Raw genomic sequence first — 16,664 nt, forward strand, 5'->3', positions numbered from 1 at the left:
CCACAACTTTCAGATGTTCACTCCACCTGTTAGACTGCTGGTGAGTTCTGCCTACAAATGTACAGGACAGCTGGAGCATGGCTGCCCTGTTCATTCTGAGACTTGTGCCTACCAGGAGTAATTCTGCTGAATAATCAATCTGTGAATACTGTTCTTTTATCTCTGCCCAGTATTGACATTCATAATGGCATTGCTGACTGACTCTAACATGGGTATTTCAGTGACAGAGATAAATATATTTGGAGATATAGCTTCCACACAGAGATAAAACTTTTTTATTTAATTTAAAAAATTCCTTTGTTTTAAAACTTGTGAAAAATTTACATTTCGAAGTCACATCTTATCCTCCTCTTATCTACTAAGACATCTGATAAAACTGGATCATGACGTCCAGATAACTACTAAGTTATCCTGAATTAAGTATCTTTTTTTAAAATTACTTCACCTATTTAATGATCAGAATTCCTTTTTCTATAAAATAATGTTCAGATATTATTACTCTTAATCTGTTTTAAGTAGGCTAGGCTGCAGTCCATGGGGTCGCAAAGAGTTGGACACGACCGAGTGACTTCACTTTCACTTTCAAGCCCCTTGAAAGAATGTAATACAGCTGCTTCTTCCTTAGACTTCCATGATCTGGGGTCCCTCCTCTTTTTCTCTGCGTTTCTTGTCATCTTCTGCCATTCTCCTGCATGCAGCCTTCTCTCTACCTATGGAACTGTAGATGCCGTAACTTCTCTCTGCCTGGATTGCCTGTTTCTTTGTTTTAAGTTAATTCTTGCTGTTTTGTCAATCTTCAGTTCAAGCATCACCTCTCTAGGAAGCCTTCCATATAACTCCTCCCCCCAAGTTGTGCCTAGCTTCCTGCTAGTGCAGGGTGGTTCCAGGGCCCCAGCACACATCTCTGTTAGAATTTTTAGTTGATTTTCTCCCTCATCAGACACTCACTTCCTTGCATGCCTGAGCTCTGCCTGATTTTGCAACCCCAGCTCCTGGGCATGATGATTAGAACACAGTAGATGCTCAAGAAAGGTTTTCAGTGAACTGATAAATGAATTACATTAATAAATATATATATATATATTCATCTTTCTATATACAATTTAAGCAGCTTGGTTTAGTTTCCTAATTTCAAATCTAGCTGGTTTAATGCATATAAATCTACTATACAGAATATGTGTTACCTTTATTGCTAAAATTCAAGGTTTAAATTTTAATGTAATACAAAAGAGCTAGATTTTAAAGAAAAGTCATCTAATATTATATCTTAGTTTATTCCTTAATTTATTCAGTCTAAATTTAATGAACACCTATTATGTGCCAGTTTGGGTTAATAGTTGGAGGATAAAGGGATGATTTAGATATGATTTCTTCCCTTCATAAGTTTTCAGTCTTTCAAGGGTGACACAAGTAAAAAGGGAGAGGTACCAGGATAGAATTTGAAATAGAAAGCTATTGCATCTCTATTTTCAAAATGAAGAAAAAGCCTAGGTACAAAGTATAAAAGATATTTCAGTGTGTTGCCACAAATGTTAATAACTCAGTTGCGAACTGAGCAATCATAATTTCGGCCAATTAATTGGTTAGATCCAGTTTCTCTAGCAAAGAGAAACCTATATTCTCCTTTATGTTAACTAGAGGGTTAGAAATGTTAAAGGTAAAACATTCTTTTGGGGGGGATATTAACCTAATGCCATTTTTTGTTTTAAAATTCTTGTGTTTTCTTAAATTTATATTTACCTTTAATTAGAATCTCTTTTCTGACCTCATTTCATCATTTTGGCATAGTCATATGCCAAAACCAACCAAATCTGAACTACATTTATTCTGAACTACATTTATTCTGTAAGCTTTTGAAAATAAGGAGAGTTCTAAAAGTAGTGAACACATTTGAGTTTTATTTTTCCAGGTCTGTAGGAAGAAATTGTCAGTATGGGAAGTTCAACAGAGGATATGTAAAATTTGCCTTTATTGTAATATTGATTTTTTTCTCATGTCTTTGGAAATGATGATGATACTTTCACTAATGGATTGTTTGGCATGGATTGTTTGCAGGATAGTAAGGCAGTAATAACATCTTACATATTAGTGCTTTGCCATTTTCAAAGACCTTTGGCCACCTCATGCGACGAGTTGACTCACTGGAAAAGACTCTGATGCTGGGAAAGGTTGGGGGCGGGAGGAGAAAGGGACGACCGAGAATGAGATGGCTGGATGGTATCACCGACTCTGTGGATATGAGTTTGAGTGAACTCAGGGAGTTGGTGATGGACAGGGAGGCCTGGCGTGCTGTGATTCATGGGGTCGCGGAGAGTCGGACACGACTGAGCGACTGAACTGAACTGAACTGAACTGATATCCATTGTTTATTTTGTTAATAATGACCTTGAAACAGATTGCAGGGGTATTTTAATCACTGTTTTGTTTTTGTTTTTGTTTGGACAAGGGTATTGACAATCTATCTGCCTGGAATCACACAGCTAATAATTGAGGTGGATTAGAACCCAGGCTTTATCTTTAGGCCTGCAGCTCTTTCTAGTAAGGCATGTTGCCTACACATGTAAACATGTGATGAAATCATATTGATAAAGGTAGTGCAGTGATTTATTTCTCAGGTTGGGCTGGCATTACCTTTGTCTTCAGCTTTTCAAATTTAGAATATTAATATTATCAATTTACTAATAGTGAGCAGGGTGTGATTCACACTATCCAGACTCACAAGGACAAGACCTAAATCCCAACACATTACAGTGAGAAATATGACTATCAAGAGCACAAATGTTAATACATGAATCTGCCAGTCAATGCTTTTGCTTCATTTTAAAAATACACTTGGCAGTACAAATTATGAACCTGCAGTTTGTTAGTAAATATAGAGTCGGGGCAGGGAATTTAGGTTAGACTTCTTATTATTGTTATCAGAAATGATAGTCTGACATGCTTGCTTTAGTAAAGAGCATATATCATCACAGGAAACTGAACCTCTTGAGCTTCATGGTCTTTAGCACGGCCTGAGCCCTCAAAAGCTTATTGTGGGAAACTTTTTCCAGATTTATTCTTGGTCACTTCTCAATGTGTCATGATAATTATTTGTTTACACTTCTTTTTCCCCTTATTTGCCATAAAATTATTAGACAATAGATTATTGCAGACATTAGATTATTAGACTATTTCCTTACTAGATACGATTATTAGATTGTTACTTTCTAAATTATGAGATCATTTTGTTAGAAACTGTGTTCAGCTTCCTTTTGATTTGATTATATCAGTATATTTGATGGGTTGATTAGTACCTAGGCCAGTATATAGGTCATTAAACAAATGTTTGTTACATGATAATTCACAATTATCTTTCTATAACTTGTGTTAGATGATAGCATATGGACTAGTGATTAAAATGACTTTTTGTCCTTCAGTAACTTACAACACCAAAAACAGTGGTTAAAATCCCTCTGTAACCTGTTTCAAGGTTATCACCTGAAATGCAGGAGACCCCAGTTCAATTCCTGGGTCGGGAAGATCCGCTGGAGAAGGGATAGGCTACCCACTCCAGCATACTTCAGTTCAGTTCAGTTCAGTCGCTCAGTCGTGTCCGACTCTCCGTGACCCCATGAATCACAGCACGCCAGGCCTCCCTGTCCATCACCAACTCCTGGAGTACACTCAAACCCATGTCCACAGAGTCGGTGATGCCATCCAGCCATCTCATTCTCCGTCGTCCCCTTCTCCTCCCGCCCCCAACCTTTCCCAGCATCAGAGTCTTTTCCAGTGAGTCAACCCGTCGCATGGCCACAGCATACTTAGGCTTCCTTTATGGCTCAGCTGGTAGAGAATCTTCCCACGATGCGGGAGATCTGGGTTCGATCCATGGGTTGGGAAGATCCCCTGGAGAAAGAGAAGCCTACCCACTCTAGTATTCTGGCCTGGAGAATTCTATGTACTCTGTAGTCCATGGGGTTGAACATGACAGAACAACTTTCACTTTCAGCTTAGAATTAGCAACATAGAAAAAAATAAAGAGGAAAAGATATGCCCCCAGACTTTTATAGAATTTTTTTTTTACTGTTTGACAGAAAGTAGAAATATCACAGTTATACTGCAAAGTTTCCATTGGGAAAACAGAAAATGGTTCACTTTACTAGCACCGATTTAAAAACATAGCTGGTCTTTAGGTATACCTTAGCTTTATCAGTGAGAAAATGGTGTTTGTTGGTGGTGATTTTAAGACTTGGGCTAGATAGCAATTATATTGGTGATGTTGATTTTAGAAGGAGAGTTTGTCATTTGTTCTTTATATGCATTGGTGTAAAAATTTTTTGTTTTAATTAACAAACTAATTATGTCATTAAAAATAAATGGACCAGCATCCCATCTTCACTTTTTGAGAATTTTAGTGTATGTGCCCTAAATCCTCTTACTTTTATCCTTATTCTCCCTCATCTTTCCCTCCTCTGTTTTTCCTTTTTGAATATATTGGAGTAAAAAGAGAAACTCTCTGAAAATTTTTTTCAAACTTAGAAAACTTGTATTATACAATTATTGATATACTTACTTAATTTCCTATACTCCATCAGTTCGCTGGGATTTTTTTTTTTCTTCTAAAAATAGGAAAATTATACTTGAAAATGTCAGTATTTCAAGTTAGGTTTAAATATTTTAGGACTGTTGCTTGGGAAGATGATCTGGAACCTTGTATTGAGACTGGGATATAATAAGCCTTCAAATACTTTATGATGGATGAATGTATGAATGGATGGATGTTTATAAAGTACATAACATATAGATAAAATATTATCCTTTCTTCTTCAAAATAAAGTAAGCCATATGCAGTAAAACTTAATAATTGTAGATACATCTTCATTAAATGATTTCCTGTTGTTAGTGTACACATCATATATGTGGTCATACTTAGGAGCTAAGAACCAATTGATACTTAACTATTGCTCATTTCAGTTGATTTTTCATTTAAAGCTTCTTTTGTAAGGTCATGTTTTTCCATATATTAAAGCAAAGGTAAGCTGTAATTGAATATTATACAATTTCAGAAGTCATTGTTCGTGAAATGTCACCAGAAATGAAAACTGACATCTCAATGAAATGTATTATATCAAGGCTCTTTCAAATGACTTGAATGAATGACTCATACAAGTCTAAAGGCAAACCCTATTAGAGTTTACCATCTATCTACTTTTTCATTTATTCTTCCATTCAGTCTTTCAGTAAGTATTTGCTGAGAGCCTACTGCATTAGTCAATGTGCTTTCATTTCTAGTCATTACATTTCATAAGATTTTTAAGAATTGAAAGATTAAAAATGACTTTTCTTTGACAAAGTGTAATTGGCAGCGTATGTAAGAGCTTTTTTGGGAATTTTGGCAAATTCAGAAGACTTTTTATTTTTTAATTTAAAAGGCATTTTAATATGTAATTTTTCTCATACTATCTTTATTTTTTTTTCTGTTGGCTTCCCCATGTCATTTTTGCTCGATATTCGGGAGAATGGCATTGAAACATGTATATTATCATATGTGAAATGGATCACCAGTCCAGGTTCGAGCCATGAGATAGGGTGCTCAGGGCTGGTGCACTGGGACGACCCAGAGGGATGGGATAGGGAGGGAGGTGGGAGAGGGGTTCAGGATGGGGGACACATGTACACCCGGGGTGGATTCATGTCAATGTATGGCAGAACCACTACAATATTGTAAAGTAATTAGCCTCCAATTAAAATAAATAAATTTATATTAAAAAAATTAAACACCAACAAAAAAATCCAAAAAAAAGTGTTTTATATGTTTTAAATTAAATAATACCAGCAGTGTAAAAGCTCCCAGGCTTGGCCATTAAAATAAAGCAATTTTAAGGATTCTCATATCTTAAGGATATTTAATATTTGTGGACACTCATAACTGTAGATTTATTTAAAATAAAAATAGTTTCTAGCTATAATTATATATGGAAGTTTTGAGACCAAAAACTATTTTATCGTTGGTAAAAAGATCTTAATTCTTTAGCTTCTGTTTTTCTACGTTTCTGAAACGTTGACCAGACACCTCCTTTTTGGCAGACACTGTCGTAGCCACTGCAAAGTCAACAATAAATAAGATAAAGTGTCTGCTCACCGAGTTCTCAGTCATTGAAGGAGAAAGAGCAGAGGATGCTGCCCTGTAGAGCTGACTTATTCTAACTGTAGTATGTGCGCTGCTCCGCAGATGCACAAAGGAGGAGGAATTCCTGGGTCTCTCTACCCAGCACAAGTAACTTGAGTCTTCTGTATTCTTTTATAATGCTTATAAAAACTCAGCTGAAGTAGTGGGGAAACACGTGGGTAAGAAGATTTAATATCCAGTATCTTTCAGGTGAATTTTTACAATCCTAAAGAACAAAGTGTGGCTTCTTCCCCGTACCTCATTATGTGTATTATAAAGACTGCAGAGTCTGAAGAAGCAAAACATTTGGATGCTTAAGTTCAAAAATTGTTAAAGATAGGAGGTTGCTATGGCTACATTAAAGCCCAGTTTTTCCTTTTCTTCTATAGCAAATTGCTAGCTAAGTTCATTTGTGAAAAGAACTTAAATTCTATTCTCCCATTATCTGACTTTACATTCCTTTGTTGTAAGACTCAGTCTTTCTTCAATTCTAATTGAAGGTTCTGTATCCGAAAGGTATTGTTGGACCACACCACATGCATCCTTCTAAAAGGTTATTGTTTTTTTCCTTGAGAAATATTTATTTTCCAGTTTTTCAGAACATAATTGTTCTACGTCAACATTCAGGGAGTGGATAATGGTGACTATTTAGAGTAGTTTAATGAATGCCAACTTAAAATATTTAGATGTTAATAAAAAATTGATAAATGGGAAGAAAATTTGCTTTGCATTATGAAATATGGATCAAGTTTACTCGATGATTGTATGATTGAGGACAGGGCATCTTACTTTCCTATGCCCCAAGTTATTGATCATTAGAATTTAGAAAATGGTTGTATGATCATTAAGGTTTTTTTCATATTCTAAGCCTATATGATACTACTATGAACATGAAAAATATTTTTAAAAATATCTAAAAAATAGCTGTGGGTAAACAGTTTTAACCTTTGTATTTAATTAATCACTTGATTATAGTCAGTGCTGTGGTTCTACGTCTTAAACACATTAGGATCACTGAATTTTAGTCATTATGGGTTTTTTTAATGCTATCAGATTGATTACCTGCCATTATTCCTATTTCATTTTATATTTATATCTAGTCAGTAAATGAAGAAGAGAGTTACTTTAGTCATCATATTGAGGTACACTAACCACTGGGTAAGTAAATTGCCTGAATTAGGTCCCTTGACGGAATAAATGAAGCAAAAATGAGTTGCTAGTAACTATTAATATTGGTATATGAACAATATATGCCTTATGATGATTTTTTTTGCTAATTTGAAGGATATGGATTTTTAATAATATCAAAGTTTCAGCCACCTCAGTAAACTTAGCATCATAAACTAGTGTATTTTTGATATCATAGAAATTTTTATCTAGAAATTGGCATAGAGATCTATTGATTCTCAACCTCATCTCAGTTATGAAACCCTTTGTCCAAATAATGACTAACGTAAACTCACAGTAGGTCAAACATAGGAAAGATCTATTCTGATTAACATGACAGGTGGATGGTGGAGGAGAGTCAAATTTGTGGAAATATTTAAATGCCACCCAGTCTGGTTTTACATCTGATCCTGAAGAGGCTCCAAAGATCACGGTTTTCTGAACCATCTATCACATCCTCTCTTAGAAATGAGGTAATGAAGGTCCTCAGAGGTGAAATGACTCAGGCAAAGTGGTTCATTCTAGAAGGGTGTTGAAAATCTGCAGAGGTCTTAGTCGCTCAAGTAGTAAAGAATCCGCCTGCAGTGCGGAAGATGTGCATTCAATCCCTGGGTCAGAAAGATCCCCTGGAGAAGGAAATGACAACCCACTCCAGTTTTCTTGCCTGAGAAATCCCATGGACAGAGGAGCCTGGTGGGCTACAGTCCATGGGGTCCACGAGGTCACAAAAGTCACGACTTAGCAACTAAACAGTAACAATTATGTTCTTAGACATGACTGAGTGACTAACACTTTGACTGACTTAAGCATTCTTTCTAATGCAGATTCCCCCACTGTCATCTCAGTCTAGGGACCTACCACAGTGAGTCTTTCTTCCTTGGCCTTGAAGTGAATTGAAAGTCACACAGTCGTGTCCAACTCTTTGCGACCCCATGGACTATACAGTCCATGAATTCTCCAGGCCAGAATACTGGAGTGGGTACCCTTTCCCTTCTCCAGGGAATCTTCCCAACCCAGGGATTGAACCCATGTCTCCCACATTGCAGGTGCATTCTTTACCAATGAGCCACAAGGGAAGCCCTTGGTCTTGACTGACTCTTAATTGTCCTTTCTCCTTTCAAGGTGGGAAGAATACCTAAGTGTGATATGATAGCACTGAATCTCTAAGGTAATTAGGAGCTGCATAAGGGATGGGGCAAGGAAGAAGGATGTGCTCTGGAGAAGAGTGGGTGTGGTAGGAGCAGTTAGTAACAACACATCAATGGCAAACATGTCCCATGTAGTGCTGGTCTTATGCCTTATGTAAATTGCCACAGGTATTCCTCATGTCATCTCTTTTTGTAGACTCTGATATCATCCTTCATTTTCACATTAAGACCAGAGAAGTCACATGACTTTTTGGAAAATAAGTTTATTCCCCCTCAGATTCAAGTCCCTTTATTTTGCCTCTAATCCACTGCTAAATTAATTAAACACAGAGGCCATTAACTGATAGGATGCTAATTTTGCAGTGGCCTTTGTAAGCAGCCCAAATCTAAGCCTGTAAATGCCTCAAGGTTACAAAGTCAAACTGCTAAGGACAGCAAGGCAAATAGCTAAGCAGACTTTAAGATATAGCCAATCATCCCTTTCTTTGCTTCTACATTTTCTCTCTTAAAGCCTCTCTCTGAGTTCCTGCCAATGGGGCCTCCTAACCACTTCCAGTTTGACTCTACTCTATTCAAATTGATTTTTGCTCAAATAAAGTCTTAAAATCTCAATATTCCTCACTTAATCTTATACTACCACTGAGCCCTCATCCATGGAATTCTCTAGGCAAGAATACTGGAGAGATTAGCCGTTCCCTTCTCCAAGGGATGGATCTTCATGACCCAGAGATCAAACCTGGGTTTCCTGTATTGCAGGTAGATTCCTTACCATCTGAGCCACCAGGGAAGACCACTGAACTCGACTTCGTCCCAAATGTTTACTAATGTAGCACCACTCATCTTAGTAACTATTCAGAAATGTATTTCCTACAACTGGATGACTTTTGTTGTTGTTTATTTCTCCTTCTTTGATAGAAAAGTTTTACTCAGATGAAATATAGAAGGCAGCTGAGTGTACAGAAGGGGAACTAGAATAAGCAAAACTTCTTTTCTAAGCCTAGTTTTGCTATGTGGTTCAGATATATCATATTACTCTCTGAGTCTTAGTTTCCCACAAAATGTGTATTTTGGACAACATTTTCATTATTATTTCCAAATTGATAATGTTCTGGAATATCCCATAAAGGTTTCTTATAGAGTCACTGCTATAAAGAAGTTCCCTTTTTAGAGCAAAATTATTTTTGTTATTGTATAGGACTTATGCACTGAAATGCATATGATGAATCCTATATATTTAATTGGTACTATCTTTGAGGATGATTTCCTTAGATTCTTATATTTTGAGAATCTCAAATCATCTATTTTCAAACTGGCTAAAATTCTCTTTTGAATTATAATAGGAATAACTATAGCTAAAAAGTAGGGGAAAAAAGAGATTTAATATCATTTTGTGTCCTTGTCATATCCTGGACCTTCTGTTTGAACAAAGAATATTAGTGCAACTCTTAAAGAAAGTCATGTACTATTTTCATACCTCATGAAACTAGGCTCAGCTGACTCCCTTACATTTAAATGTAATCCTTGCAATGAATTTCTTTTAGAGAAACCAGGAAAAACTTAAATAGCACAAGTCTTTTTTTCCCCCCTAAATCTTAAAATATGCTTTGGGCAGATTTTGAGAGAGTCTTTGGACTTTTTATCTTGTGTCTTCTGTTGTTTTCAGAATTTGGGGATTGTGCTATGTGGGGAAATCCATAATTCCAAACATCGCACCCCCAAACAGCAGATCTGTGGAAGCTTGTTATAGCATAGCCAGAATCAGGAAGGATAATTCATGTGCAGAAATTCCTTATTTGTAATATTTAGAGAGTAGGGAATGCCATCTGAGTCTCAGGAGGGTTTCATATTGGTGTAGTGATTTCTGTATACTTATAAATAATAGCTTGTTGTGATACTGTCATTTCTCATCTTGAAAAGGATTCTGATTTGTATTTATTTTTAATTATAGTTTTTGCTCAACTGAGCACTTCATTAATAGCATTATATGTGAGGTTGATTTTTTTATGTGATTAGCAAAACAAACAATATTTCTAAGCCAGAACTTGTTCTGTTTCTTCTGTGAGAATCACTCCACACATTAGGGAACTCTATAACACAACAGTACTTCATTCAGTACTGTTTAAGTACCAGTGGAATCTGATCGCCTAATTGGCTTCTTTAACTTCCTTTTTATCATTCCCTTGTTAATTTAGCAATTGTATAATCTCAAGTGTACGTGTCTGTGAGGAAAAGTGCTCATTTATGCATTATCCTTAACATTCACTCATCTTAGATTGACGTGTTAATATAAGCATCTTATTTTCCAAATATGGAAAACTAAATAATGGAAATTTTGCCTCAGGTTATAATTAAACTATAGATCTCTCTTTGGGTGATTAATAGTAGTTTAGCAGCAGGATGTGCTGCTGGTGAAAGCAAGATTTCCCAAATTAGGAGAAGACCTCACAACCTTTAGTGACTTGATTTCTAAAATGAGAGGGTCCTCCATGCTCTACAATTAAATAATTTTTGTAATAATCTTAAATAAGGTCAAAACTGTTTGACTATATTTTCCGAACAAACATAATATATTACTAACAGGTACTGACATAATTTACATGAAGATTTCATGATATTTTCAGGTTTATATGAGGTTTATCCACGTATTTACTTGTGTGTCAAACTATGGCATATAGATAGGGTGGGAATTTTTCTAGAATCAGAGATAGTCCATAAAGGGATTCTTAGGACCTGAACAATTCATAGGAGATTTGGAGATTCTGTGTTTTTTTTTTTTTTACTTTTATGTCAGGAACAACTTATATATGTGCAAAAAATAGTTGTTCTCTTTGCAAAATGTCTGTGTATGGGTACATGTGTGAGATCCTTTAGTTCAGAAAATTCCCAATGTGACTGACAAAACTTACGTACTAAGGTTTCCCATTTTGGTCCAATTTTTATTCTTATCAGTAGATGTTTTGGGTGATTGATTTAGTTAGGCATCAGTTTATATTTGAAAATTTTCACATGTGTGGAGAGGACAAGTCTGCCTAAATAAGCTTTCCTTTTTCCTTTGATGCTTTTGTTTTCTTCAAGCTTGTTCTTATTGTCCAGTTCGAGTTTATTTGAGAAGCTAGGGTGTGGGATGATTTGTAAATAATGCCATCCTTTTGTCTTCTGAGGCATTCCCAGCTACATTTAGAGACAGCCTCTCTAGCAAACCCCTCTTGAGTATATGACATGAGAAATACTTAGGTGGTGCACTGCAGTACAATGGTTTGGAAAAGGTTTCATGTAGACCTCCATTTCAGATAAAAATATTGGGGGCAATTTTCCAGGCAATTCAAACTATTTTTAAATATTTTCTTCTTCATTAGAAGCCAGTCATATACCCTAAACTAAGTCTGTGAAGTTTCTATTAGAGGAGTCATCTGAGGACTGTCCACCTCCCTGGTGTAGTTAAAAGAAATAGAGTGATTCCAGCTTAAGTTGATTCTATGGACCAGCTGCATGCATGCTGCCTGGTGCTTTCTGATCACAAGCATTGCTCTCCCTAGGGTCTTAGACATGGGAGGACATGATAGGCATATATACTACCCCCACCAAAAAAAAAAAAAAAAGGAAAGGAAAAGAAGTGTATTTTATATTGATTGCCACAAGTACAAGTAAATGCTTTCATACTGATCTCAGGAGGGTGTTTGAAGCAGAGACATGCCATAAAAGGAAGACAGGAAAAAGATTTTCATCATGTTTGTGTTCTTTCATTAGCTCACTTTGGCAGAATAGAAAGTCACTGGTTTGTGAAGACGAAAAGGAAGGCTCTGAACAAGAGTCCAGTGATGTACTGTAGATGGAGAATGAATAGTTCAGTGGCAATATTATTGCAGACAACTGAAAATTACATTTCAGAAAGGGATGTTCCTCTGATGAGAACTCAGAGTGCAGGGTCTCTGGGTAGCTCAGCTTCTGTTCTGCATATAATTATTTGAAAAAATGTTTTCATTGGTATTAAACAAAACAGCGTGGATATCAGTGTTTTGTGTTTTTGCTATGAATTGTGAAAATAAAACAAATTTTGAAAGGAATTGACACAAAATGGACTCCTGTGGTCAAATACTTTCTTCAAATGTACTGAACAAGGTGTTGAATCATAGCACCACATTTCAGGTGTGCCATGAGTCAGTGCTTGTCTGCCACTGAGGTTAGTGATGAATGATGCTCTGTTACTGCATCTGAGGGAACCGATAATACAGATAGCATCTGTATTATTAGTTCCTTATAATGAATGTGGAATTGCTTGTCCATTTTCATTTGAAAAGTGTGTCCAATTTCCCTCATGCTCTGTGATTTTCCCCTCATACTCTTGTCAGACTGCTTAAGACAGCAGTGCTCTCTTTGAGCCCGAGGGCTACAAGAAAGATGTTAAAATAGAACAATAATACAAGGTCAATTGAAAGCTTGAGAAAACTTTTATGAAGTATGCTTTTGAGTTTCAAAAGTATCCATCTAAACAAGGAATAGGGGTAGTTTTCACATCTTTGTGTGTCTTTCAGTAAGAAGAAGCTTGTTACTGACAGGTCATGGGCTCCTTCTCTAACACTTGTGTTGACAGATGATCACTGTGAAATGATCTGGTGGTACCTTGAGAAAATCTGAAGGGGCAGACAAAGCTAGTTCTCAATGCACCCAAAGTCAATGAGGTTTTATTATCTACCTCATGTGTGGAAATAAAAAGTGCTGTATGCACCTTAAAGCTTTGAATTTTCTTCTTCCTGTCACTTATAGCCACTGAAATTTCTAGGAGCCTCCCAATCGCTCTTTGTTTGGAATTAATTTTGTGGGACTACCTTCAGTAAACAATCTTGCAAAATTTGGTTGCCTAAAACCTCCTTGAATTCATTTAAAATTATTATTGACAAAGGGGACACAATTTGATTCATATTCTACCAGCTCATAATAGACTTTATGATGAATTGTACTTGAATATCTCAGACGGTAAAGCGTCTGCCTGCAATGTGGGAGACCTGGGTTGGATCCCTGGGTCGGGAAGATCCCCTGGAGAAGGAAATGGCAACCCACTCTAGTACTCTTGCCTGGAAAATTCCATGGTTGGAGGAGCCTGGTAGGCTAGAGTCCATGGGATTGCAAAGAGTTGGACACAACTGAGTGATTTCACTGGTTGCTACTTGAATACGTTTCTAGTAATATTCAATGACTATACCATATAAGGACTAGACTACATTTGGGTAGCGAACATTTGGGGGATATGAGATGCCCAAAAACAGTGCCATAAAAAATAATTTGTGTTGCCTTTAAGTGGGGAGTAGAAAGGGTCAAAGTTAACGGAGGAAGTAAAAAAGAGCAATGGCCATTTCTTTGAAAGAGAAAGTTGTACAACTTGTAATGCTTGCAAATTTAACTTTATGTTAACAGGCAGCATGCTGCTGCTGCTGCTAAGTCACTTCAGTCGTGTCCAACTCTGTGCGACCCCATAGACGGAAGCCCACGAAGCTCCCCCATCCCTGGGATTCTCCAGGCAAGAACACTAGAGTGGGTTACCATTTCCTTAGGCTCTTGCTAACATGACTTCTTTTTACAACAGTTACCTCGAGAAGAGCTTGGGCAGTATTCCAACTTAAGCATATTTTATTTGAGGTTCCACTTTGGCTGGAGATCTAGTCATGGAAATGATTCTAAATCTTAATTGAGAGAAAGGGTTCTTTCAAAACAAGATTGTAAATTTTTCTCCACTTTACACTTAAAAGCCTGGTATTCATCTCATATGTGCATTAGGTGAAAAACTAGGTAACAAATCTCATGTTTGGCAGAATTTTTTAGTAATAAACTCTCTACAGAAAGTACAGGAATACATTTCAAACTATCATTTTAGGCTTGGAAAAGCAAATAGTTTTATATCATTTTACAATAGCTTCACAAGGTATAATTTAATGTTTTTATATATTTTTGATTACTGGATTTGAGTTAGAAGAACAATTTCCCTTCATACATTTGGGTGATTCAGAATCTTTTAAGTTTGATCTGGGACATTGACTAAAATTTACTATTCCCTCATGTATGGATGTGAGAGTTGGACTGTGAAGAAAGCTGATCGCCGAAGAATTGATGCTTTTGAACTGTGGTGTTGGAGAAGACTCTTGAGAGTCCCTTATACTGCAAGGAGATCCAACCAGTCCATTCTAAGGGAGATCGATCCTGGGTGTTCATTGGAAGGACTGATGCTAAAGCTGAAACTGCAATACTTTGGCCACCTCATGCGACGAGTTGACTCACTGGAAAAGACTGATGCTGGGAAGGGTTGGGGGCGGGAGGAGAAGGGGACGACCGAGAATGAGATGGCTGGATGGCATCACCGACTCTGTGGACATGAGTTTGAGTGAACTGCGGGAGTTGGTGATAGACAGGGAGGCCTGGCGTGCTGTGATTCATGGGGTCGCGGAGAGTCGGACACGACTGAGCGACTGAACTGAACTGAACTGAACTGTGCCCAACTCAGATAGTAAAAAGCCTGCCTGCAATGTGGGAGACCTGGGTTAGGAGGATCCCTTAGAGAAGGAAATAGCAACCCACTCCAGTATTCTTGCCTGGAGAATTCCATGGACAGAGGAGCCTGATGGGCTATGGTCCATGGGGTGACAAAGAGTCTGACACAACTGAGCAACTAACACTTTGTGCCCAAAAAAATTATTTTGTGAAGTAATGTTAATTTACCATTACTTTGTATTGCAGGAATATTTCACATTGTTAAGTCAAGAATTATTCAATATTAATTTGATGTTAAGGAGAAACTTTCTTTGAAGCTTGAAATTTTTTTTTGTATTATTTGTATACTTACATTTTTCATATCATGCTTACATTTCAGATGTTTTCGTAAGTATAGCCATGTAACAAAGTTTGCATTAAACCAGTAGGCAGTTGGAATTTAAGATCCAGATTTCAAATAGGCTTATTTTTGTGTGTGTGAATTCTTAAAATTGTAATATATAATGCTATTTAGTAAAATATATCTTTTCCATTACTCCTGTTTTGTGTAGGTTTTCTTGGAAGGTATAGTTTTGTTTCAGTGAATGAAAGTTGTCCTCAGTATATGAGAAGAATAATTAAACTGTGTCAGGATGATGAAAAATATGGAGTTAAAGATCATAAAATTTCCTAAGGTCTTGGTCATCTCCATGAAGATTTTGTTTTCTATCATATAACAGTAGGAACAAATAACAAAAACAATGCAAGTAGTAGGAGTCATAACATGCTAAATTCAGTTTCATATATATATATATATATCTATCTCAGAATAATCCTATCAGCATGTGTTGTTATACCTTCTGCAGAGGTAATGAAATGAGGTTCAGAGAGACTTAGTGCATTGGTCTAAGCGAAAGGGCTGGTTAAATTATGGCTCCTGAGCTTGATCTCAGATTCCTGACTTCATCATCAGTCGTCTTTCTGTTAGGCTGTGCTGTATAAAGCTTTGCGTTGTAGATACAGAGGTACTTGATTGGCCCCTTTGTTAGTTGTTAATGAAATACTTTCTAGTCTATACCAGTGTCTTACTTCCTCAGCATACACAAAGCTGAATATTCCTTTTTATACAATAAAATTAAATGATGTGGGTGTGTGTTAGTCACTCGGTTGTGTCCAGCTCTTTGCAACCCTGTGGACGGTAGCCTACCAGACTCTATCAATGGAATTCTCTAGGCAAGAATACTGGAGTGGGTTGTCATTCCCTTCTCCAGGGGATCTCCCCACTCCAGGGATTGAACCCAGGCATCCTGAATTGCAGGCAGATTCTTTACTGTCTGAGCCACCTTTTGTACAATAAAATTAAATGACAGTCCTTTTTAAAACTTATGAAAGAAAAGTTAATGGCTCATTACGTAGTTGGCAATGAACATGTTATATTGTACTGAAATTATTTTAGGCATTTGAGACATTTATTCTTTAATTTGGCTTTTAATTATCCCATTTGGTGATACCTTGTTTATTGACCACCTTAACAAAGTACTGCTTCAAGTCATTGTCCCTGTTTTGTGTTCTTTTTTTTTAATTTTTAAAATTTTAATTGGAGGCTAATTACTTTGCAATATTGTATTGGTTTTGCCATACATTGACATGAATCCACCCTGGGTGTACATGTGTTCCCCATCTTGAACCCCCCTCCCTGTTTCCTTTATATAGCATTCAAGACTACTAGAAACTATTTATTT

The 16,664-nt window shown here is 36.7% G+C and overlaps 2 protein-coding genes across 4 annotated transcripts in view; one reads left to right on the plus strand and one right to left on the minus strand.

Moving 5' to 3' along the window:
• IMMP2L (inner mitochondrial membrane peptidase subunit 2) overlaps positions 1 to 16,664 on the plus strand; it is a 1,017,589-nt gene that overhangs the window by 488,511 nt on the left and 512,414 nt on the right. The window lies entirely within an intron of this gene.
• LRRN3 (leucine rich repeat neuronal 3) overlaps positions 1 to 16,664 on the minus strand; it is a 40,336-nt gene that overhangs the window by 3,888 nt on the left and 19,784 nt on the right. The gene's annotated exons all lie outside the window — the stretch shown is intronic.

Source organism: Moschus berezovskii, chromosome 3, assembly GCF_049115385.1.
Source record: "Moschus berezovskii isolate FMDL1 chromosome 3, NW_MosBer_1.0, whole genome shotgun sequence".
Lineage (NCBI taxonomy): Eukaryota > Metazoa > Chordata > Mammalia > Artiodactyla > Moschidae > Moschus > Moschus berezovskii.